Source organism: Anolis carolinensis, chromosome 1 (genome assembly GCF_035594765.1).
Source record: "Anolis carolinensis isolate JA03-04 chromosome 1, rAnoCar3.1.pri, whole genome shotgun sequence".
NCBI classification, from domain to species: domain Eukaryota; kingdom Metazoa; phylum Chordata; class Lepidosauria; order Squamata; family Dactyloidae; genus Anolis; species Anolis carolinensis.
The window spans coordinates 122,066,708-122,090,379 of NC_085841.1; positions in this window are offsets into that span (position 1 = coordinate 122,066,708).

The following is a 23,672-nucleotide window of genomic DNA, read 5'->3' on the forward strand; positions in this document are numbered from 1 at the left end:
AAGCAGGCTCTCTTCATTTGACTTAAATGGGAATAATTTTCTAAACCCAACATTTTGCCAAACTTTGTATGGAAAAAATGATGGTGCGTACACATGTCAAAGTCAGACAAAAACGAATCTTTAAAAAGAAATATATTATTTAATGCCAAATAACATCTGTTCTGGCTAACAAAAAGTAAGTCAACAGTGGCACCTGCTGGTTGTGAAGTAATGATTTTTGTAACTATAGCATCTTTACAGTGATTTTTCTGTTCTCTCTCCAAGTCTTGTTGGAGAGTATGGTTTTGATATGATTTGCACCCATTATTTCCAAGATGGTTTTCCAAAAGTATAATATAAATACTGAAATTCCTATGGTGTGTGAGAATGTCCCCCAATTATAATCTGCTATTTTGTAAGTGTTGATAAAGTGTTTTTATTTGTGGATATTTTTATATAATATGGCCATTGTTGCAAACACATGATTTCAGTATCTCATCAGTATTAGTGGATGCTTATTATAATATATAATCAACTTTAAAAATGGGTTGACAAAATATTACATTTGTTGAAAACTACATATCCTAGCAATGGGTGTAGGGCATTCCAGCACACCTGAGAGACTGCGCTAGTCAACTTTGTTATTCTCTGACAGCAGATATAATATAGGATATGATAAAAACACCATGGTGTGAAGAAACCAAAGCTGACAGTAAATGAATGAGTCCTCATGAAGCTATCACATGTTGAAATCCAATCATCACAAGAACCATATGACTGGAGGGTGAAAATATGTTAGCAGTTGCCAGTCTATCCTTATCCCATAATAACTTATTTATGAAAATAATTTGTGCCAAGATGTTTACCCACTGATAAACATTTCCTTCCTATTGCCCTGCTTATTTCAAGTTGTGAAGTAGACCCCCAGATTAAGCAGTCTTCCCCCAATCTTCTCATCTTTTTAAAGACCAATTGGCAATGCTAGTCCCCTCAAGTCTATGGACTGTTACGTGTTACAGTTCTCCAGGAACCTATAGTAGTGGTTGATCTTTACTTTCAAAATACGTACTTCCCTAAACTATGCTACATTTCAAACCAGTCTGGCCACATTTGGTTCTGCCTGGCTCTGAGTGTTGTTTTAGCATTTGTCATACTGGTCATCTGCATTACACCACGGGCTGCTGCTTGTTATTTCCCCAACACCGTATGTCATAGATCTTTCAGAGCCAAACTAGTCTTTACAGACCACATATACAACCCACTCTCCACTCCCTAGATCCCCTGTTTTTAATGAAAAGCTACTGGTGAGGCCAGGGGTAAGGGCTGTAATTGTAAAGAAGGAAAAAACAGGACTCTGCTTTTTGGTCTATGCATCCTTGTTTTCTCAAAATCACCATCCGCATCCTGATGCTTTTCCAATTTATGGGGGCACCTGCATGTCTCCAGTCCATATGTAGAGTAGCAGTTTGATGCAGAGAAAGGATTACATGGCATTTGTGCCTCCCTTTCTCAACTTCCAATGGCACTGTCCTATGGATACTTTAAAATGCACACACACACAGAGGAATGTCAGAGTGAAAACTGGTTCTTGTACTTTTAATGTTTGTGCATATGAGGACTGAAGATGTTGCTTTTTATCTGGTTGGGTGACTACCAACACCCACCGAAACACTCTTTTTTACACAACTACTACAAGGACAGAAGCTCCTTCCAGTTTTCAGTCTGGCAGCACTAAATAGAATGTGTATGCTAGTGAAAGTCTAGCCCTTATTGTTTTAGCATGTCTAAGGTCTAGATCAGTGGTTCTCAACCTGGAGTCTCCAGATGTTTGTGGCCTTCAACTCCCAGAAATCCTAACAGCTGGTAAACTGGCTGGAATTTCTGGGAGTTATAGGCCAAAAACATTTGGGAACCCAAGGTTGAGAACCACTGGTCTATATAAACAAGCTGTTTACTACACTGTGCAAATGTACGCACACTCTCAAAAGGGTGCAAGAGCATGTCCAGGTAGTGCTATACAGAAAGTCACATCTGGAATATGCTTCTGGTTCTGTTGGCCACTTTGAATACAAGATGTAGGCAAGGTTTTTGTGTGACGTGAACTTTGCAAAGCTTCTTCAATCCGCATGCATAAAACTGTGATTGAGAAAAATCTTACCAAGTCACTTTTAAATCATGTCTGCTAACCAGTTCTCCAAGGGAAATGTGGGCGTACTTTGACATTTTTCAAGCACACACTCAAGTTCAACTGCAAAAGCTTTTTCAGAGGAGGTTGGACTTTCCCCACTCTATAACTTCCCCAGATTTTCAGCTAGAGAGCCAAGCCCCTTAAAATGATTTAGATGGTAGCAATGCATTTTTGGCTGGAGAGAACAGCCCCTGCACTTATGTTAAGGAAGTCTGATCCCTGTGGGTTTCACTTGCAAGGCCTAACCTGGCTGCCTAAAAGGAAACTTGCCTTCCACATGTCATAGAAACCTCTTCAGCCAAATTTCCAAGGCAAGAAAGCCTCCATTTTATTGGAGAATATTCTCCTAAGTGTTAGAGGAGGAAAAGCAAACTGATTTTTTTTTTCTCTGAGCAAGTGATCAAGCCCTGTGGACATGGCAGGGCTAATTTCCCTGCGTAGGGAACATGCTACAAACACTTAGTTGGATCATTCCAAGGGGGTGCATGCAGAGAATGGCTCCTGGCTCTTCCTAGCAATATGGAATTCCTTCCTTCAGCTTTCTTACAAGCCATATGGGTGGCTCCAGATCAAAGAAAGAAAACACCACATGTACAGCTGGGAGAGTGTAAAGGCTAAGAGGATTGCTTCACATGAATTGTAAATTTACAATAAACGAAAAATAGGCCCAATTGGCACACAAGTCCATCCCCTCCCCCCATATAAATAACCAGAGAAGATGAAAATATGTTAGCTGCATCATATCTTCCACCAATTAACACTTGGTTAATTACATGTGATTCATTGTCTGGCATATTATGCACCTGGTATGGCAGCAAAGCTTTTAAAACAGATATACATAAAACAAGAAGGGAAATGTGGTCAGAGAGACCTCATTACCTGGGACTTGGGTTCTGTTATAGAACACTGAAAGAGCCAGGATGGAGCCCACTGGAGCCCATCACATGACACAGGGCTACTTCCAGTGGGGCTCCGTCCTGGCAGCATTGTAAGACAAAGCCCCGAGAACATGGGTGGCCACCCATATTTACACTGGGGGACAGCATGGGAGGAAGCCAGGGATCAGCAGTTTCCCCCATGTGATGGGGAAAGGGGTGAGGCGGGGCTCTTAACGTTGGTTTAATAATAATAATAAAATAAACTTTATTTTTATATCCCGCCCCATCTCCCCGAAGGGACTTGGGGCGGCTCACAACAGGGACAAGCCCGAAACAACAACACAACATATTTGACAAAAACTTAAAACATTCCAATGATACACAAAATAAAATAATGGACAATACATTAAAATCCAAGCAGATAAAATCAGAGTAATTAAAAGCAAACCAGCGGGGACGGGTTTCATAAAGTGCTGTATCATGAAAATAAGTAACAGTGATAAAGTGCCATATGCTTTTAAAACAGAAAGAAGTATTCTAATGACAGCTCTATTAGGCCTATTTATTCAAACGCGCTCTGGAACAACCATGTTTTCAATTCCTGGTGGAAAATGGGCAGGGAAGGAGCTAACCTGATCTCCTTAGGGAGAGAGTTCCAGAGCCGGGGGGCCACTGCCGAGAAGGCCCTCTCCCTCGTCCCCACCAGCCGCATTTCAGACAAAGGCAGGAGCAAGAGGAGTGCCTCCCCGGTTCACGTTGGTTCGTAGGAGAGGAGGCGATCACAGAGATAGGCAGGTCCTGAACCGTTTAAGGCTTTATAGGTAATAACCTGCACCTTGAATTGGGCCCGGAAACATATCGGTAGCCAGTGGAGCTGTTTAAACAAAGTAGTTAACTGTTCTCTGTAACTAGCTCCTGTTATTAATCTGGCTGCTGATCTCTGAACCAACTGAAGTTTCCGAACCGTCTTTAAGGGCAGCCCCACGTAGAGTGCATTGCAGTAATCCAACCTGGAGGTGACTAAGGCGTGGACCACCATGGCCAAGTCAGACTTCACGAGGTACGGTCGCAGCTGGCGCACAAGCTTTAACTGTGCGAAGGCCCTCCCGGCCACCGCCGACACCTGAGCATCAAGTGTCAGCGCTGAGTCCAGGAGGACCCCCAAGCTGCGGACTTGCGTCTTAAGGGGGAGTGCGACCTCATTGAGCGCAGGTTGCCACCCTATGCCCCGATCGGCCGCATGACTGACCTGGAGGACCTCTGTCTTGTCAGGATTAAGTTTCAGCCCAAAGGATTGCCCCATTGTTGCTGGGTTTAAGGACCTCAATGTGATAAGGTCCTTGGTGTTCAGATATACAAAATATACGTAAGTTTGGCTTGGCTTTTTTCAATAAGTCATTTCTGCTGCTTGCTTATTTCAAAAATATTGCACTTTGTGCATGGGTTGTGATTAAACTAGACCAATTCTTTGTTTTATTCTTATCATTTTTCCTATTAGGTCTCTCTCTTTTTCTGCCTCTTTCCTAGGGTGATGACCTCTTTTTGTTCCAGAGAAGCAAATGAAACTGCACCAAACTCACAAAGACAATGTGAACTTCCAAACATTGCAACATGACTGTATTCCTGTGCCTCATCACAAATCATTCTTCATTGCCTGCCATTCTACCTTCATTACTGAGAATAGGGACACAGAATCTGAAAATTGAAGGACCAGACATTTGCTTGGTAGATGTTTTAAACATCAGGCTTTGCTTTGGAATTTTCATGGCCTTTCATGCTGGTTTCGACCATCTAGTGTAGTTCTCTCATTCTGGGCTATCAAAGAAAGAGAGAGCTCAAATTTCTTCAACAGCTCCAATGTTTCTTTCTTAGTTTTAAAAATTAATTTACTATACTTTTGACAAAAAAAATCATTCCAGGACAATTCACAATGTTACAACTTTTTGAAAAAACAATGACAACAAAAAAGGTAAAAATTCATAGAAACAACTAACCGTGCTTTTAATATGCACAAACCCAGTGCTCCACAGATTCTGTTTTTATCCATAGGAGGACTATATCCCAACTCTAGGGCACAGTATCCTGCCCCACTTTGACTCCTTTAATATCATACTAATTTTAATCCAACCTCAAGTTGTTCTTGTAATCCACATATTTCCCTCGCCTAAAGTCACATCCATACCAAAAATGACCCATGAGTTCACTGTGTTGGATTATTTTAGGTCACATGTCTGCAGCAGTTGCTGGGGTTTTTCATGCTGACATGCATGCAAATATATTATGTATATCTGCACAGCCATATCAACCAATGGCTTTCCTTATTTTCCTATCATTCTTACTACCCACCTGGACTCCCATTAGATAGCTCCCTCATCATGTTCCCTCATTCACTTTCCTTCTCTTTTCCCTCTAAAATCACCCAAGGACCTCTTGCCACTGTATGCAGGCATGGATTTGGCACCTGACAGTCTATAAGGAGAATAGCAATTCTTCACCCATCACAGATACAAATTGGACATTAAAAGTTTTAAAAAAACAAGCATTTGCAAAACATCTCTTTCTTCTTGGATATACAGTAAAGGATTTACAGGTAACACTCCATGAACAAGGAAGGGAAAGCTAGAAAGAATTGAATTAGCTTCACAAGTTCCAATCCATTAACAGAAGCATGAACGAAGACAACACATATTAAGACAAGAAACTTCACTTCTGCATGTGTAACAAAAATAATCATCTCAAAGAATACTTTGAATCCATGAAAATTGGCTAAGTACTGTAGATTAGTTGCTTTTGCACATCATTACTAACCAACTACTTGTAAAGATCTGAAATGCCTGTATCACTTTATTCAGCACTTTTAGGGCAAAGGTCATGATTTGGATCTTTCTGGATCTTATTTCATTTCATCCCACTCCCAAAACTATGTAAATTTAAATCCTGAGATCTGGATATCACTCTCTACTACATCTGAAGAAGTGGATTTGTATCGACAAAAGCTCAAACTAAAATAAAAACCAATCTTAAAGGCGCTGCTACATTCCTCCCCCTCATCCCCTTCTTATTTGTATGGTCCAGTTTGGTGTCAGACTTTGGTAACAGACTGAACAGAGGTGAACAAACAAGCTGTATCCAAAAAAAAATACTGCAACATACTATATTTGGGTTTGCTTTTCAAAAGCATTCAGCAACTTCATTTGGTGAAAAACCATGAGACCTAACTGTGGCTTGATTAATGGAAACATTACTACAGTTTCATTTGCAACCACTCTCTTTCTAAGACCTTTTAATGTGTTTTTAATATTTCTGTATGCTTTAGCTGTACTTTTTAATTTGAATGTCACTGTTGTTAGCAGATTTAAACACCTTTTTGTCGATCCGTTTATTAATAAACTAAAGAAGTAAACATTGCTCTTTATAGAACCTAGCCTGTGGTCAAATATTTGCTTGACTTGCTGATTTGAAAATCTTTACTTCTATTGATTTTTCTCCAAACAAAAATAGCATCAGAAAGATACAAAACAAAAAGAGGACAGGAGGAGAGGAAGATGAGTTGCTGTATCTTAGCTTTCCATTTTCTGCTGAAGAAAAAGTGTCATCATGATCAAGATTGTGCATCAGGAGCTGTTGCTGTTGTTGTCTAACTTCAAGTCACTTCCTACTTAAAGAAACCGCATTACAGCATATTCTGTGGCTGAGACAATGTGATTTGTCCCAAGTTACCCACTGGGTTTCCATAGCCAAGCAGGGAACTGAACCCTTGTCTCCAGAGTCATAGTTCAACTAAACTACACTGAAAGAGACCAAATATAAAATTGTATCTAGGCATGACTATGCCGTCTCTTTTCTAGCACACCTTTATCATGCTGAGATCTGCTAACATGGCCATTTAATGGTTAGTGGAAAGCAAGAGTTGGATTGGGGACATCTGACTATCTCCATATAGCTGGATTGTTGCTTCTTGTTTGTACCTTCAGGATGTCAGTCAGCTGTTTGTTGATTAAACAGACCTCTATCAATCACAGCAGCAGTTGGCCAGTAAATGTGAACTGAGAGAGTTTCATAGTCTCTATATGTCTCCTAAATGAGTGAATAAATAGGAATAAAGAATACTGCTCTGTTACAAATGTGTAACTCCAGGTTATGCATTCATAACTTGTCAACAGGATTCTGGCAGTAATATTTATTATTTGTTCTTTAAATTACAGCACACAGTACTTTAACCTCTTATCCATCCCCCACATACTCTTAATAAGATATTTTAGCAGTTGACAGAGAAACCTGCTAGAGGATCACACAGTTTTACCTTTTTCCTTTTTAAAAATTTCCTTTACAGGCGACTGCGGGTCAGTCTGAGGTTATGTGTAGTAGTGGAAAAAATATCTGGCTGGCACATTCCATGGAATGTATTTGCAATGTCTTTGTAAATCTCTGGAAACCTGAAGCCTACGGATTTTACAGAAAGTAAGGAGCTATTGCCAGCATGTGGAACTGAAGACAACTCACTGGAAATACCTCCGTTCTGAAAAACTCACAAAAGTTTTAATTAGATTCTGTGGCAATATGCTGCCATCTAGTGAACAAGAAGGATAACATTAGGAAATCAGATTAGCACAGGGATTTTAGAAGGATGCCCTTTTGCCTGACCTACACCCAGCCTCCAAATTTTAAACAACTAATGACAATATGATCTTTAATATAGATACTGTGCTGGGACAAGACTGCCACAAACCCAGACACCAACTCTGTTCCCACATCTACGCTGCAAGAAATATTATTGGGGACAATAACATCACTCACCACATCAGAGGAGCATTGACTTGTTCTTCCTCCAAAATCAAATATGCCATCCTATGCCAGCAATGCTCCTATGCACTCTACATTGGACAAACAGGGCAGTCTTTTCACAACAGGTTTAATGAACATAAATATGACATTAGAAATGGCAATGTCCAAAAAACAGTTACAGACCATCTCAACCTTCCTGGATTTACAGAAAAGTGATTAACAGGTCAAAGTCCTTGAACAAAGAAATTAGAAAAGGAAGATTAGAAAGAGAAACATCTGAATGGAATTATATTCACAAATTCCAATCCATTCGCAGAGCCATAACAAAGGCAATGGCTTCCTGACACACTCGCAACTGCACATATAACAATAGGAAATTTGTCTGAATGAGTGTTGAAACTGACTTTTGATAAGCAGGTTTATTGCTTTCATACATCAACACTAACTGATTACCATAAAGATCTGAAAGACAGGTATCATCTTACCCAGCCGCTGAAAATTTATGACAAAGGAAACAATTTACATCTTTTGGGATCCTATTACATTCCACTCCCACAACTGCATAAATCTATATATATAAAAACTAGCTGTTGCTGTGGTGAAGTATGGTGTTATGGGAAATAAAGCATTGAGGAATTGGCGGTAGTTAAGGTAAAGGGTAAACGTTTTCCCCTGACATTAAGTCCAGTCGTGTCCGACTCTGGGGGTTGGTGCTCATCTCCATTTCTAAGCTGAAGAGCCGGTGTTGTCCGTAGACTCCTCCAAGGTCATGTGGGATGACTGCATGGAGCGGCGTTACCTTCCCGCCGGAGCAGTACCTATTGATGCACTCACATTTGCATGTTTTTGAACTTCTGGGTTGGCAGAAGCTGAGGCTAACAGTGGGGGCTCTCTCCGCTCCCCCAATTCAAACTTGCAGCCTTTCGGTCCAGAAGTTCAGCAGCTCAGCGCTTTAACATGCTGCGCCATCAGGGGATATTATTTCCTAAAGGTTGTGAATATACAATATTTCTGATTTTTTTTTGTCTGTTGGAGGCAAGTATGAATGCTGCAATTAGGAAAAATGATTAGGATGTAATGCCCTTGCAGTTTTAAAGCCTGGCTGTTTCCATCCCAAGTAAATTTTTTGTTGGGAGGTGTTACCTGGCCCTGATTGTTTCCTGCCTGGAATTCCCTTGTTTTCAGAGTGGTGTTTTTGCAAGATTTTATGTGCTTCTACTGTCTGTGGCCCTGAGAAAACAGAGGATTTGCCAGACTTTGATGAGGGGAATATTTTGTTGGGAGGTGTTAGCTGGCCCTGATTGTTTCCTGCCTGGAATTCCCTTGTTTTCAGAGTGGTGTTGTTTGCAAGATTTTATGTGCTTCTACTGTTTGTGGCCCTGAGAAAACAGAGGATTTGCCAGACTTTGATGATGGGAATATTTTGTTGGGAGGTGTTAGCTGGCCCTGATTGTTTCCTATGTGGAAATCCCATTTTCAGAGTGTTGTTCTTTATTTAGTGTTCTGATTTTAGAGATTGTATTGTTCTGTTTTATTATACCACATTAATTTTTATATATTCTGATTTTAGTGTTTTTGAATACTTGGGACCAGATTGTATTCTTTTTCATGGTTGACCTCAACACAATAATAATAATAATAATAATAATAATAATAATAATAATAATAATAGTAATGATAGTAATAATAATGACTTTGGTAATACACAGTGCTTCACTCCCTTCTCAGCTTCCTTTCAGTCATCCCACATGACCTTGGAGGAGTCTACGGACAACGCCGGCTCTTCGGCTTAGAAATTGAGATGAGCACCAACCCCCAGAGTCGGACATGACTGGACTTAACGTCAGGGGAAAACCTTTACCCTTTACCCTAACTACCACCAATTCCTCAATACTTTTATTTCCCATACCACCAGACTTCGCCACAGCAACGCGTGGCCGGGCAGAGCTAGTACAGTATAATTCTTTTCTGGAGTAGATGTGCTGATCAGCTTTCCTGATGAGGAGCAATATTATAGCAGAGAAACAAATTAATGCCATGTTGCTGAAAAAATAAAGAACAAACTATGAATCTATACATCAGTCTGATTAATTTTGGGATTGCAATAAGTGTATTAGCAGCTTTGCACATGTAATTGTCTATCTATTTCCTCCTCTTTGTCAGAACACACCCCTAATGACAAATATGAGCATCTGCACCAAGTCCCAGTTCGCACTATTCTTCATGCTCTGCAAAAGAGTGTGGGAATGTTGCATGCATTAGACACATGCATGGATGGGTCTCTCTACAGAATAGCTGCCTATTATACATAACAGAAGAGGGGAACGCACCTGCTCTTCTACTATGCAAGCAAGATCCAGGATAAACAGCCCTTCCTCTACATTTTCCATTTCATATAGCAGTTCTGATTATACAAGTAAATGAAACAAAAACTGGGGAGCATCTAATGGAATCCATAAATAAAGTGAAAACATGTCTCAAGATGCTCAAAATATTCTAGTTTTTTAAGGGGGGGGGGGGGGTTAAGTCCAACACATTTCAGCCTGTACCCCTTCGGCACTACTCAGAACAAAAGCTTGGACATTTCTGTACCAAGAACTCTCAACCCATTTGCAATACAACCTGAAATACAAAATTAGAATTGACCAGTAAATGGTTTGAGTGTGTCTGGTACAGAAAATTTTGAACTTTGATTCTAAATAGCCCTTAAGAAGCCCTTGAGAGTACCCACAGGCTAAAATATATCAGTCTTTTCCATTAATAAATCAGCTATCTTTTGAGTAGATGATGAAAGCAGCAGCTTTGGCTTTTATTGCATTTAGTTCTTTGAAGGATGTGTATTCCCATTCTCCAACCCACGTACATCAACCACAGTACTGTTTCAACAGGTTTGTCTACTATGTCTAGCAATAGGTCTTTTGAAATACCTGTGAAGGTTTGGATCCAATCCTAGCCACACTAAGTGAAGAGTAAGCTTCAATACATGCAGTGAACATTATTTCTGCCTAAACATATACAGGCCTGCACTATACAGGTATACCTCCTGAAGATGACTTAACAAAAACTTTGATACCAGTCACAGGAATAGCATGGAAAGAAGAGGGATAGATTCCAATATCACAAAAAATGAAGGTATTTTCAGTAAACTTTTTGTCCAAAACTAACAATGTGTGCATGTGAAATGAAACAATCATGTCTGGTAAGTCTTATTGTTGCTGGGTGCCTTTACGTTGTTTCCAATGTAAGTCAAACCTAAGGTGAATCTATCACTGGATTTTCTTAACAAGATTTCTTCAGAAAAGGTTTGCCATTGCCTTCTTCTGAGGCTGAGACATCAATACATCAATATTTGTTTTCCTTTTTCACTAGCTTCTACCATTCATATCATTAGCCAAGCTATACTTTCCAACATCCTTGGAATAGCTATTGAGGCAAGCTTGCCTCCTTTCACCTTTTTCTTCTGCCTTGTTCTTCATATAGACTCACTAAGGAATATTCAAGTTAGCTACTGTTTACTTTGTCTGTGGTAGACAGGCACAAGCAGCTTATTAAAGTAATTAATAGGAATTCAATTGTTTTCCACCTCAGTTTCAACTCATTTGTGCCTACTGCCACAAATCAACACCAAAAGGCCCTGCTTCATGATCTTCCCAATGCCAAGTAAAGGTAAAGGTTTTCCTCTGACATTAAGTCTAGTCGTGTCAGACTCTGAGGGTTGTGCTCATCTCTATTTCTAAGCTGAAGAGCTGGCATTGTCCATAGATGCCTCCAAGGTCATGTGGCCAGCATGACTAAATGGAGTGCTGTTACCTTCCCGCCAGAGTGGTACCTACTCACATTTGCATGTTTTTGAACTTTTAGGTTGGCAGAAGCTGGGGCTAAGGACAGGAGCTGGCCCCACTCCCCATGTTTGAAGCATCAACCTTTCGGTCAACAAGTTCAGCAGTTCAACGATTTAACCCCCTGCGCCACTTAGGGCTCCCAATGCCAATGTGGCTAATAATGACAGTAATCATGGGATGAGAAGGAAAGAGGGCTGGGGGCATAAAAGGACTTGGTAAAAATATGCCTGTCATTTGTTTAGAATTTCTTGAAAATGCTTTCTGGAAAATGGTGAAGAGATTTGCAGAAGTGCCATGGAAATGCATGTTTTGACTACGTTTCGGATGATCTGTAATGCTAAGGGTGGGCCCTTAGAGCCAAAAGAATATTTGTGTTCTGCTATTATTTCAACAGACAACAGGTATTTTCACTTCCCATAACACCTAGCTTTAATTCTGGCAACTGCCTTAGAACAAACAGAATTCATGTGGAATTCTCCTCATCTGACCCAATTCCGGAAGTTTCGGTTCTGTTTTTCGTTGTTGTTGTTTTTGTTTTTCAAACATACTTGCAGGACTGCTAGAGCTGCTTCCAGCTTCTCTCACCCACATACCAGTAAAAAGAAGCACATCAACTTCCTGAGCACATCTGCCTCTCCCAAACAGAAATAGAGAAGTGACCTCACACAGGGTTACATTTAAAAGAGGTATGAGGCAGTGATACTGTGATGACTCATGGGCCTTGTAGTCCTGCTCAGGACATTGTAATTCCTGATGAGGAGGAAAACTTGGGTTTTTTACCTTCCCAGTCAGAACTGGATTCCTCTCAGCCAGATCTTTCCCAGGCAGATCTGGGAACCTTGCACCTGCAAGAAAGTTGTCTCCCAGAAGTATGTCAAACAACCCCAGAGCCTACTTCTCCCGTGTTCTTGCGCCGGGAGTTTTGTAAACAACAGAGAAGTTTGGAATCAGCTTCGCGCAGGAGTGCGAGGATTGCAGCTAAGAATGTGGCCAATTAAGACTGCTTCTCGTGAGAATCTTTGGGGAGTCTCACATCTGGTCTCAGACTTTAGCTTTCGGTTCTGATTCCCAGAGAACTGCTTCGGCGGGAAAGTTAGACTCTATTTAGGGGTTTTACCCGCGTAGTAACTTCGCGGAGTCAATTCGTCAGCCTACGGAGCGAGTTGTGTCTGGACAGCGCGCTCCGATTCAAGCCTCGCTCCTGCTCAAGCCTTGCCTTGCTATCCAGCCTTCGCCTTGCTTCCCAGCCTTTGTTTATCTACGGACTTTGCCTTGTTTCCCAGGACCAATCCTTGCCTTGTTCCACGGATTTTACCAAGTTATTCCACGGACCTTGTTCTTGTTCTTAGTTACCTTGTTCCACGTTTTAAGCCTTGTTTCAAGTATCAAGTTATTTCCTAGCCTTGCTCAAGTTTATGGACTAAAGGACCTTGTCATCTCCCCTCACTTTGCTTGGCAAAGTGAGTGTTTCGGTTATTGGATTACAACTTTGGACCTTAATATTTCATATTGGACATTATTTCTTTGGACTAATTTTGACCTTTCCTGAAAGGTCTGCTTCTGGACTATCTTTTACATTTGCTTTTACTAACCTTATATATTCCTTCAATAAAGATATTAGTTAGATTCTGGCCTCTGTGTTTGGTTATTGGTGCCTTTGCAACCTGGGTCGTGACAGTTTGACTCCGCCACCCATAAGCACCAATTAACCAAGGCCAGAATGTCTACCGGAACCGTGCCGGGTGGGCAGCCGCTTACCTACACCATCGACAAGGATGAGGTGGATCGCATCCGCGACAGACTCAACGCCCAGGATGGAGAAATAAAGGGCTTGCGGGAGCGCGGAATCCGCCTCCCGGCCATGGCGTTGCCTACCAAGTTTACTGGAGAAGCTTCTAAGGTTCATGTTTTCCGTCGCCAATGTCAAGCTTATCTAGAGGCCCGTGATGCCGAGTTTCCCCAAGAAGACATCAAAGTGGCGTGGGTTTACAGTCTTCTAGACGGGCCAGCGGCCAGTTGGGCGACGGCACTGTTCGACCAAGCCTCTCCACACCTAAGATCAGCGCAACACTTCTTGGACCACCTCAAGGAGACTTGGGGAATCGAGGACAATTTGGAGGCAGCCGGGCACAAACTCCGTCGCCTTTTCCAAGGAGACAGGCCTATGTCTCAGTATATAGCCGAGTTCCGAGTGCTGGCCCACAACACCGGCTGGAACGATGTAGCCCTCAGAGGACAATTCCGGGAGGGTCTCAACATTGAAATGCTGGAAGAAATCTCCAAGGTGGATCCTCCCCAGACCCTCGAGGCACTCATTGATCAATGTTTACGGGCTGAAGTCATGATTGCCAACAGGAAACAGTGGGTTCGAGGCCAGGGCAGTAGAGCCGGGGCAAACCCCCCCGCTCCCACCAGCGTTCAGCCACGTCCAGTGTGGAGACCCCCACCGCCAACCCCATACCCCAGAGGAGGCGAGGAGGTGCCGATGCAGTTGGGCAATGTGCGTCCCAGACTGGATGCCGCCGAGAAGGCCCGTCGTCAACGCTTAAACCTCTGTTGGTACTGCGGGAATGGGGGCCACTTCGCCAGAGAGTGCCCGGCCAAAGGGAAGCCTGCCGCCCGTCTTGCGGCGGCGTCCTCCACGGAGACGAAGGCGTCTGAGCCGACGGGCACACGGCCGGCGGGGGAAGCCAACGACCGGGTGTAGAGAGGCTCGCCAACCCGGTCAAAAAATCTATTCAAGAGCCGCCAACCGGGGTCCTGTTCCTTCTCGTGGTCACATTATGGTCAGCAAAAAGGGGACCCGTCATGATCCACGCCATGATAGACTCTGGAGCTACCAACAATTTCATTGATAGAGAGTATGCCGACTCTCTGGGATTACAATATCATGATTTCAAGAATGCCCGGGTGGTGCAAGCCATAGACGGCCGCCCCCTCAAGACGGGCCCCGTAAGTCAGTGGTCGGAACCCACCAGGATGTGGATAAGGGAACATATGGAAGAGATTTCCTTCTTTGTTACCGAGGTTCCCCATTTCCCTGTGATTTTGGGAATCCCATGGCTGACTCTCCACGACCCTAACATCTCCTGGTCCAACAGAGAACTGCAGTTTGCTTCACCGTATTGCCAAAACCATTGCCTCGTAGCCAAGGTCTGCCATGCCACAGACACCGAGCCCATCATCACCTTGCCAAAGAAGTACTCCGAGTATTGGGATGTATTCAATGAGAAAGAAGCCGAAAAATTACCCCCACATAGACCTTATGACTGTGCCATTGACTTGGTGGAGGGGGCCCCGATCCCGCGAGGGCATCTCTACTCCCTGACCGAACCAGAGCAAGAAGCTCTCAGGGAATTCATAGAGACAAACCTTCGCAAGGGATTCATCAGACCCTCTCAATCCCCAGCCGCCTCCCCAGTGATGTTTGTGAAGAAGAAGTCAGGGGAACTACGCTTGGTGGTGGACTACAGAGCATTGAACAATATCACCAAGCGGAACAGCTATCCCCTGCCCTTAATCTCGGATCTACTGGATCGGCTTCGAGGAGCCAAGGTTTACACCAAGCTGGATCTTCGGGGGGCTTACAACTTAGTTCGCATCAGGGAAGGGGACGAGTGGAAGACCGCCTTCCAGACCAAATTCGGATTATTCGAGTCCCGAGTTATGAATTTCGGTTTATGCGGAGCTCCCGCAACGTTCCAGCATTTTGTCAATGACATTTTTCAGGACTATCTAGACAGGTTCTTGATAATCTACCTGGACGATTTTTTGGTGTTTTCTAGATCACAATCAGAACATGAGAACCACGTCAAAATGGTGTTACAACGACTGCGGGATCATGGACTTTATGCCAAGCTGGAAAAATGCGCCTTTGATCTACAAGAGGTAGATTTCCTTGGTTACCGCATCTCGCCTCTAGGGCTTTCCATGGATCCAGCCAAGGTTTCAGCAGTATTGGAATGGCGGGCGCCAACTAACAAGAAAGAGGTGCAGCGTTTCTTGGGGTTCGCGAACTATTACCGCAAGTTCATTCCAGATTTTGCCCGCTGGTCCGACCCCATCACTAGCTGCATCCGTGGAAAGCAGCCTTTCCGCTGGACTGATCAAGCAGAGAAAGGGTTCCAGCAACTAAAGAAACTATTCACCTCCCAGCCAATTCTACAGCACCCAAATCCTGGAACCCCTTTTGTTGTGCAAGCGGACGCCTCTGATGTGGCAATTGGGGCTGTACTCTTACAACCGGTGGGAGATCACCTCCATCCCTGTGCCTTTTACTCTCGTCAACTAACCACACCAGAGAGGAATTACACCATTTGGGAAAAAGAACTACTGGCCATAAAGGCAGCCTTTGAAACTTGGAGACATTGGCTAGAAGGGGCCAAATTTCCCATTGAAGTCCATACTGATCATCGTAATCTAGAACATCTAAGAACTGCCCGCAAACTGAATCAGAGGCAGCAACGTTGGGCTTTATTCTTCGAACGTTTCAACTTCCAGATTCATTACGTGACCCCAGCCCAGACCAAGCAAGCAGACGCCCTGTCACGTAAACCGGAATACGCTGCAGGACGTAAGGAGACCTTTGAATCCCAACTATTACAACCCGAGAACTTTGCCACGCTCACAGTGGGGAACACCAAATCCATTTCCATTGGTTCAACTTCCTCTACTCCAGGACCCATCTGTGCTCAAGAAATCAGGGCTAGTCAGCAAGCAGATGCCTGGGCGCAGGACCAACTTCGCCAAGGTCTGCATTTTCCCTTTTCGCTTAAAGATGGGCTGCTTTGCTATAGAAATCATGTTTATATCCCACCCGGACCGGGCAGGGAAAAAACGCTTCGTCTGTGTCATGACTGCAAACCAGCAGGACACTTCGGACTATTTAAAACCATGCATCTGATCCTAAGGGATTTTTGGTGGCCCAAGATCCGCAAGGATGTGGAAAAATATGTCAACACCTGCCCAGTATGTCAACGCTCCAAGGTAAGAAGGGAGAAGCCCTCAGGGCTTTTACACCCCCTTCCTACCCCATCTCGCCCATGGGAAATAATTTCTGCGGATTTCATCACTGATCTACCACCTTCCTGTGGATTCACCACGATCTTAGTGGTGGTGGACCTTTTCACCAAGTTAGCCCATTTCATTCCCTGCGAAGGCCTCCCCACGGCCAAAGAGACTGCGGATCTATTCCTTCAACATGTTTTCAGACTACATGGATTGCCCAAGAGTTTAGTCACAGACCGTGGATCTCAATTCACCTCTCGTTTTTGGAAGGCACTACAAAAACTATTGGGCATAGACTCTCGCTTATCTTCAGCTCATCATCCCCAAACAGATGGGCAAACGGAGCGCACCAATGCCACTTTAGAGCAGTATCTTCGCTGCTATGTAAATTACCAACAGGACAATTGGGCTTCTCTGTTACCACTGTCAGAGTTTGCCTACAACAATGGAGTTCAAGCTTCTACAAAAGAAACGCCGTTCTTTGCAAACTACGGCTTCCATCCACGTTTCTTTCCCCCTGTCATTGAAACTTCAGAAGTTCCCGCAGCAGAAGATTGGCTGCAGGAACTCACAGCGGTGCAACAACTTTTGCTCCAGCAACTGGACCAAGCCAAGGAGGACTATAAACGCCACGCTGACAAACACCGCCAGCCGGGCCCTGAAATCAAGGTAGGAGAACGGGTTTTTCTGTCCACTCGCTTTCTGCCCTCCCACCGCCCTTGCCGGAAGTTAGATGCCCGTTTCATTGGCCCTATCCAGTGGTGGCGCAATTAAACCCCGTGACTTTCAAACTCCAACTTCCGCGTTCAATGCGCATTCACCCAGTGTTTCACCGTTCCCTGCTCCTTCCGGCGGATGGTGTGCGTCCTGATACAGACCAACCGGCCCCCCCTCCTGTTTTGATGAATGGGGAGGAGGAGTTCGAGGTTGAGGACATTTTGGATTCTCGCTTTCATCGCCGCCGCCTACAATATCTCATTGACTGGGTGGGTTTTGGCCCTGAGGAACGCTCTTGGGAAGACGCCTCCACAGTCCATGCTCCTGATCTAACCCGCCGCTTTCATCAGACCTATCCCGCCAAGCCGCGACCTCGCGCCTCGGGGAGAGGGCCCCAGTTTGGGAGGGGCCTTGAGGAGGGGGATAGTGTGATGACTCATGGGCCTTGTAGTCCTGCTCAGGACATTGTAATTCCTGATGAGGAGGAAAACTTGGGTTTTTTACCTTCCCAGTCAGAACTGGATTCCTCTCAGCCAGATCTTTCCCAGGCAGATCTGGGAACCTTGCACCTGCAAGAAAGTTGTCTCCCAGAAGTATGTCAAACAACCCCAGAGCCTACTTCTCCCGTGTTCTTGCGCCGGGAGTTTTGTAAACAACAGAGAAGTACGGACTTTGCCTTGTTTCCCAGGACCAATCCTTGCCTTGTTCCACGGATTTTACCAAGTTATTCCACGGACCTTGTTCTTGTTCTTAGTTACCTTGTTCCACGTTTTAAGCCTTGTTTCAAGTATCAAGTTATTTCCTAGCCTTGCTCAAGTTTATGGACTAAAGGACCTTGTCATCTCCCCTCACTTTGCTTGGCAAAGTGAGTGTTTCGGTTATTGGATTACAACTTTGGACCTTAATATTTCATATTGGACATTATTTCTTTGGACTAATTTTGACCTTTCCTGAAAGGTCTGCTTCTGGACTATCTTTTACATTTGCTTTTACTAACCTTATATATTCCTTCAATAAAGATATTAGTTAGATTCTGGCCTCTGTGTTTGGTTATTGGTGCCTTTGCAACCTGGGTCGTGACAGTTTGACTCCGCCACCCATAAGCACCAATTAACCAAGGCCAGAATGTCTACCGGAACCGTGCCGGGTGGGCAGCCGCTTACCTACACCATCGACAAGGATGAGGTGGATCGCATCCGCGACAGACTCAACGCCCAGGATGGAGAAATAAAGGGCTTGCGGGAGCGCGGAATCCGCCTCCCGGCCATGGCGTTGCCTACCAAGTTTACTGGAGAAGCTTCTAAGGTTCATGTTTTCCGTCGCCAATGTCAAGCTTATCTAGAGGCCCGTGATGCCGAGTTTCCCCAAGAAGACATCAAAGTGGCGTGGGTTTACAGTCTTCTAGACGGGCCAGCGGCCAGTTGGGCGACGGCACTGTTCGACCAAGCCTCTCCACACCTAAGATCAGCGCAACACTTCTTGGACCACCTCAAGGAGACTTGGGGAATCGAGGACAATTTGGAGGCAGCCGGGCACAAACTCCGTCGCCTTTTCCAAGGAGACAGGCCTATGTCTCAGTATATAGCCGAGTTCCGAGTGCTGGCCCACAACACCGGCTGGAACGATGTAGCCCTCAGAGGACAATTCCGGGAGGGTCTCAACATTGAAATGCTGGAAGAAATCTCCAAGGTGGATCCTCCCCAGACCCTCGAGGCACTCATTGATCAATGTTTACGGGCTGAAGTCATGATTGCCAACAGGAAACAGTGGGTTCGAGGCCAGGGCAGTAGAGCCGGGGCAAACCCCCCCGCTCCCACCAGCGTTCAGCCACGTCCAGTGTGGAGACCCCCACCGCCAACCCCATACCCCAGAGGAGGCGAGGAGGTGCCGATGCAGTTGGGCAATGTGCGTCCCAGACTGGATGCCGCCGAGAAGGCCCGTCGTCAACGCTTAAACCTCTGTTGGTACTGCGGGAATGGGGGCCACTTCGCCAGAGAGTGCCCGGCCAAAGGGAAGCCTGCCGCCCGTCTTGCGGCGGCGTCCTCCACGGAGACGAAGGCGTCTGAGCCGACGGGCACACGGCCGGCGGGGGAAGCCAACGACCGGGTGTAGAGAGGCTCGCCAACCCGGTCAAAAAATCTATTCAAGAGCCGCCAACCGGGGTCCTGTTCCTTCTCGTGGTCACATTATGGTCAGCAAAAAGGGGACCCGTCATGATCCACGCCATGATAGACTCTGGAGCTACCAACAATTTCATTGATAGAGAGTATGCCGACTCTCTGGGATTACAATATCATGATTTCAAGAATGCCCGGGTGGTGCAAGCCATAGACGGCCGCCCCCTCAAGACGGGCCCCGTAAGTCAGTGGTCGGAACCCACCAGGATGTGGATAAGGGAACATATGGAAGAGATTTCCTTCTTTGTTACCGAGGTTCCCCATTTCCCTGTGATTTTGGGAATCCCATGGCTGACTCTCCACGACCCTAACATCTCCTGGTCCAACAGAGAACTGCAGTTTGCTTCACCGTATTGCCAAAACCATTGCCTCGTAGCCAAGGTCTGCCATGCCACAGACACCGAGCCCATCATCACCTTGCCAAAGAAGTACTCCGAGTATTGGGATGTATTCAATGAGAAAGAAGCCGAAAAATTACCCCCACATAGACCTTATGACTGTGCCATTGACTTGGTGGAGGGGGCCCCGATCCCGCGAGGGCATCTCTACTCCCTGACCGAACCAGAGCAAGAAGCTCTCAGGGAATTCATAGAGACAAACCTTCGCAAGGGATTCATCAGACCCTCTCAATCCCCAGCCGCCTCCCCAGTGATGTTTGTGAAGAAGAAGTCAGGGGAACTACGCTTGGTGGTGGACTACAGAGCATTGAACAATATCACCAAGCGGAACAGCTATCCCCTGCCCTTAATCTCGGATCTACTGGATCGGCTTCGAGGAGCCAAGGTTTACACCAAGCTGGATCTTCGGGGGGCTTACAACTTAGTTCGCATCAGGGAAGGGGACGAGTGGAAGACCGCCTTCCAGACCAAATTCGGATTATTCGAGTCCCGAGTTATGAATTTCGGTTTATGCGGAGCTCCCGCAACGTTCCAGCATTTTGTCAATGACATTTTTCAGGACTATCTAGACAGGTTCTTGATAATCTACCTGGACGATTTTTTGGTGTTTTCTAGATCACAATCAGAACATGAGAACCACGTCAAAATGGTGTTACAACGACTGCGGGATCATGGACTTTATGCCAAGCTGGAAAAATGCGCCTTTGATCTACAAGAGGTAGATTTCCTTGGTTACCGCATCTCGCCTCTAGGGCTTTCCATGGATCCAGCCAAGGTTTCAGCAGTATTGGAATGGCGGGCGCCAACTAACAAGAAAGAGGTGCAGCGTTTCTTGGGGTTCGCGAACTATTACCGCAAGTTCATTCCAGATTTTGCCCGCTGGTCCGACCCCATCACTAGCTGCATCCGTGGAAAGCAGCCTTTCCGCTGGACTGATCAAGCAGAGAAAGGGTTCCAGCAACTAAAGAAACTATTCACCTCCCAGCCAATTCTACAGCACCCAAATCCTGGAACCCCTTTTGTTGTGCAAGCGGACGCCTCTGATGTGGCAATTGGGGCTGTACTCTTACAACCGGTGGGAGATCACCTCCATCCCTGTGCCTTTTACTCTCGTCAACTAACCACACCAGAGAGGAATTACACCATTTGGGAAAAAGAACTACTGGCCATAAAGGCAGCCTTTGAAACTTGGAGACATTGGCTAGAAGGGGCCAAATTTCCCATTGAAGTCCATACTGATCATCGTAATCTAGAACATCTAAGAACTGCCCGCAAACTGAATCAGAGGCAGCAACGTTGGGCTTTATTCTTCGAACGTTTCAACTTCCAGATTCATTACGTGACCCCAGCCCAGACCAAGCAAGCAGACGCCCTGTCACGTAAACCGGAATACGCTGCAGGACGTAAGGAGACCTTTGAATCCCAACTATTACAACCCGAGAACTTTGCCACGCTCACAGTGGGGAACACCAAATCCATTTCCATTGGTTCAACTTCCTCTACTCCAGGACCCATCTGTGCTCAAGAAATCAGGGCTAGTCAGCAAGCAGATGCCTGGGCGCAGGACCAACTTCGCCAAGGTCTGCATTTTCCCTTTTCGCTTAAAGATGGGCTGCTTTGCTATAGAAATCATGTTTATATCCCACCCGGACCGGGCAGGGAAAAAACGCTTCGTCTGTGTCATGACTGCAAACCAGCAGGACACTTCGGACTATTTAAAACCATGCATCTGATCCTAAGGGATTTTTGGTGGCCCAAGATCCGCAAGGATGTGGAAAAATATGTCAACACCTGCCCAGTATGTCAACGCTCCAAGGTAAGAAGGGAGAAGCCCTCAGGGCTTTTACACCCCCTTCCTACCCCATCTCGCCCATGGGAAATAATTTCTGCGGATTTCATCACTGATCTACCACCTTCCTGTGGATTCACCACGATCTTAGTGGTGGTGGACCTTTTCACCAAGTTAGCCCATTTCATTCCCTGCGAAGGCCTCCCCACGGCCAAAGAGACTGCGGATCTATTCCTTCAACATGTTTTCAGACTACATGGATTGCCCAAGAGTTTAGTCACAGACCGTGGATCTCAATTCACCTCTCGTTTTTGGAAGGCACTACAAAAACTATTGGGCATAGACTCTCGCTTATCTTCAGCTCATCATCCCCAAACAGATGGGCAAACGGAGCGCACCAATGCCACTTTAGAGCAGTATCTTCGCTGCTATGTAAATTACCAACAGGACAATTGGGCTTCTCTGTTACCACTGTCAGAGTTTGCCTACAACAATGGAGTTCAAGCTTCTACAAAAGAAACGCCGTTCTTTGCAAACTACGGCTTCCATCCACGTTTCTTTCCCCCTGTCATTGAAACTTCAGAAGTTCCCGCAGCAGAAGATTGGCTGCAGGAACTCACAGCGGTGCAACAACTTTTGCTCCAGCAACTGGACCAAGCCAAGGAGGACTATAAACGCCACGCTGACAAACACCGCCAGCCGGGCCCTGAAATCAAGGTAGGAGAACGGGTTTTTCTGTCCACTCGCTTTCTGCCCTCCCACCGCCCTTGCCGGAAGTTAGATGCCCGTTTCATTGGCCCTATCCAGTGGTGGCGCAATTAAACCCCGTGACTTTCAAACTCCAACTTCCGCGTTCAATGCGCATTCACCCAGTGTTTCACCGTTCCCTGCTCCTTCCGGCGGATGGTGTGCGTCCTGATACAGACCAACCGGCCCCCCCTCCTGTTTTGATGAATGGGGAGGAGGAGTTCGAGGTTGAGGACATTTTGGATTCTCGCTTTCATCGCCGCCGCCTACAATATCTCATTGACTGGGTGGGTTTTGGCCCTGAGGAACGCTCTTGGGAAGACGCCTCCACAGTCCATGCTCCTGATCTAACCCGCCGCTTTCATCAGACCTATCCCGCCAAGCCGCGACCTCGCGCCTCGGGGAGAGGGCCCCAGTTTGGGAGGGGCCTTGAGGAGGGGGATAGTGTGATGACTCATGGGCCTTGTAGTCCTGCTCAGGACATTGTAATTCCTGATGAGGAGGAAAACTTGGGTTTTTTACCTTCCCAGTCAGAACTGGATTCCTCTCAGCCAGATCTTTCCCAGGCAGATCTGGGAACCTTGCACCTGCAAGAAAGTTGTCTCCCAGAAGTATGTCAAACAACCCCAGAGCCTACTTCTCCCGTGTTCTTGCGCCGGGAGTTTTGTAAACAACAGAGAAGTACGGACTTTGCCTTGTTTCCCAGGACCAATCCTTGCCTTGTTCCACGGATTTTACCAAGTTATTCCACGGACCTTGTTCTTGTTCTTAGTTACCTTGTTCCACGTTTTAAGCCTTGTTTCAAGTATCAAGTTATTTCCTAGCCTTGCTCAAGTTTATGGACTAAAGGACCTTGTCATCTCCCCTCACTTTGCTTGGCAAAGTGAGTGTTTCGGTTATTGGATTACAACTTTGGACCTTAATATTTCATATTGGACATTATTTCTTTGGACTAATTTTGACCTTTCCTGAAAGGTCTGCTTCTGGACTATCTTTTACATTTGCTTTTACTAACCTTATATATTCCTTCAATAAAGATATTAGTTAGATTCTGGCCTCTGTGTTTGGTTATTGGTGCCTTTGCAACCTGGGTCGTGACAGTTTGACTCCGCCACCCATAAGCACCAATTAACCAAGGCCAGAATGTCTACCGGAACCGTGCCGG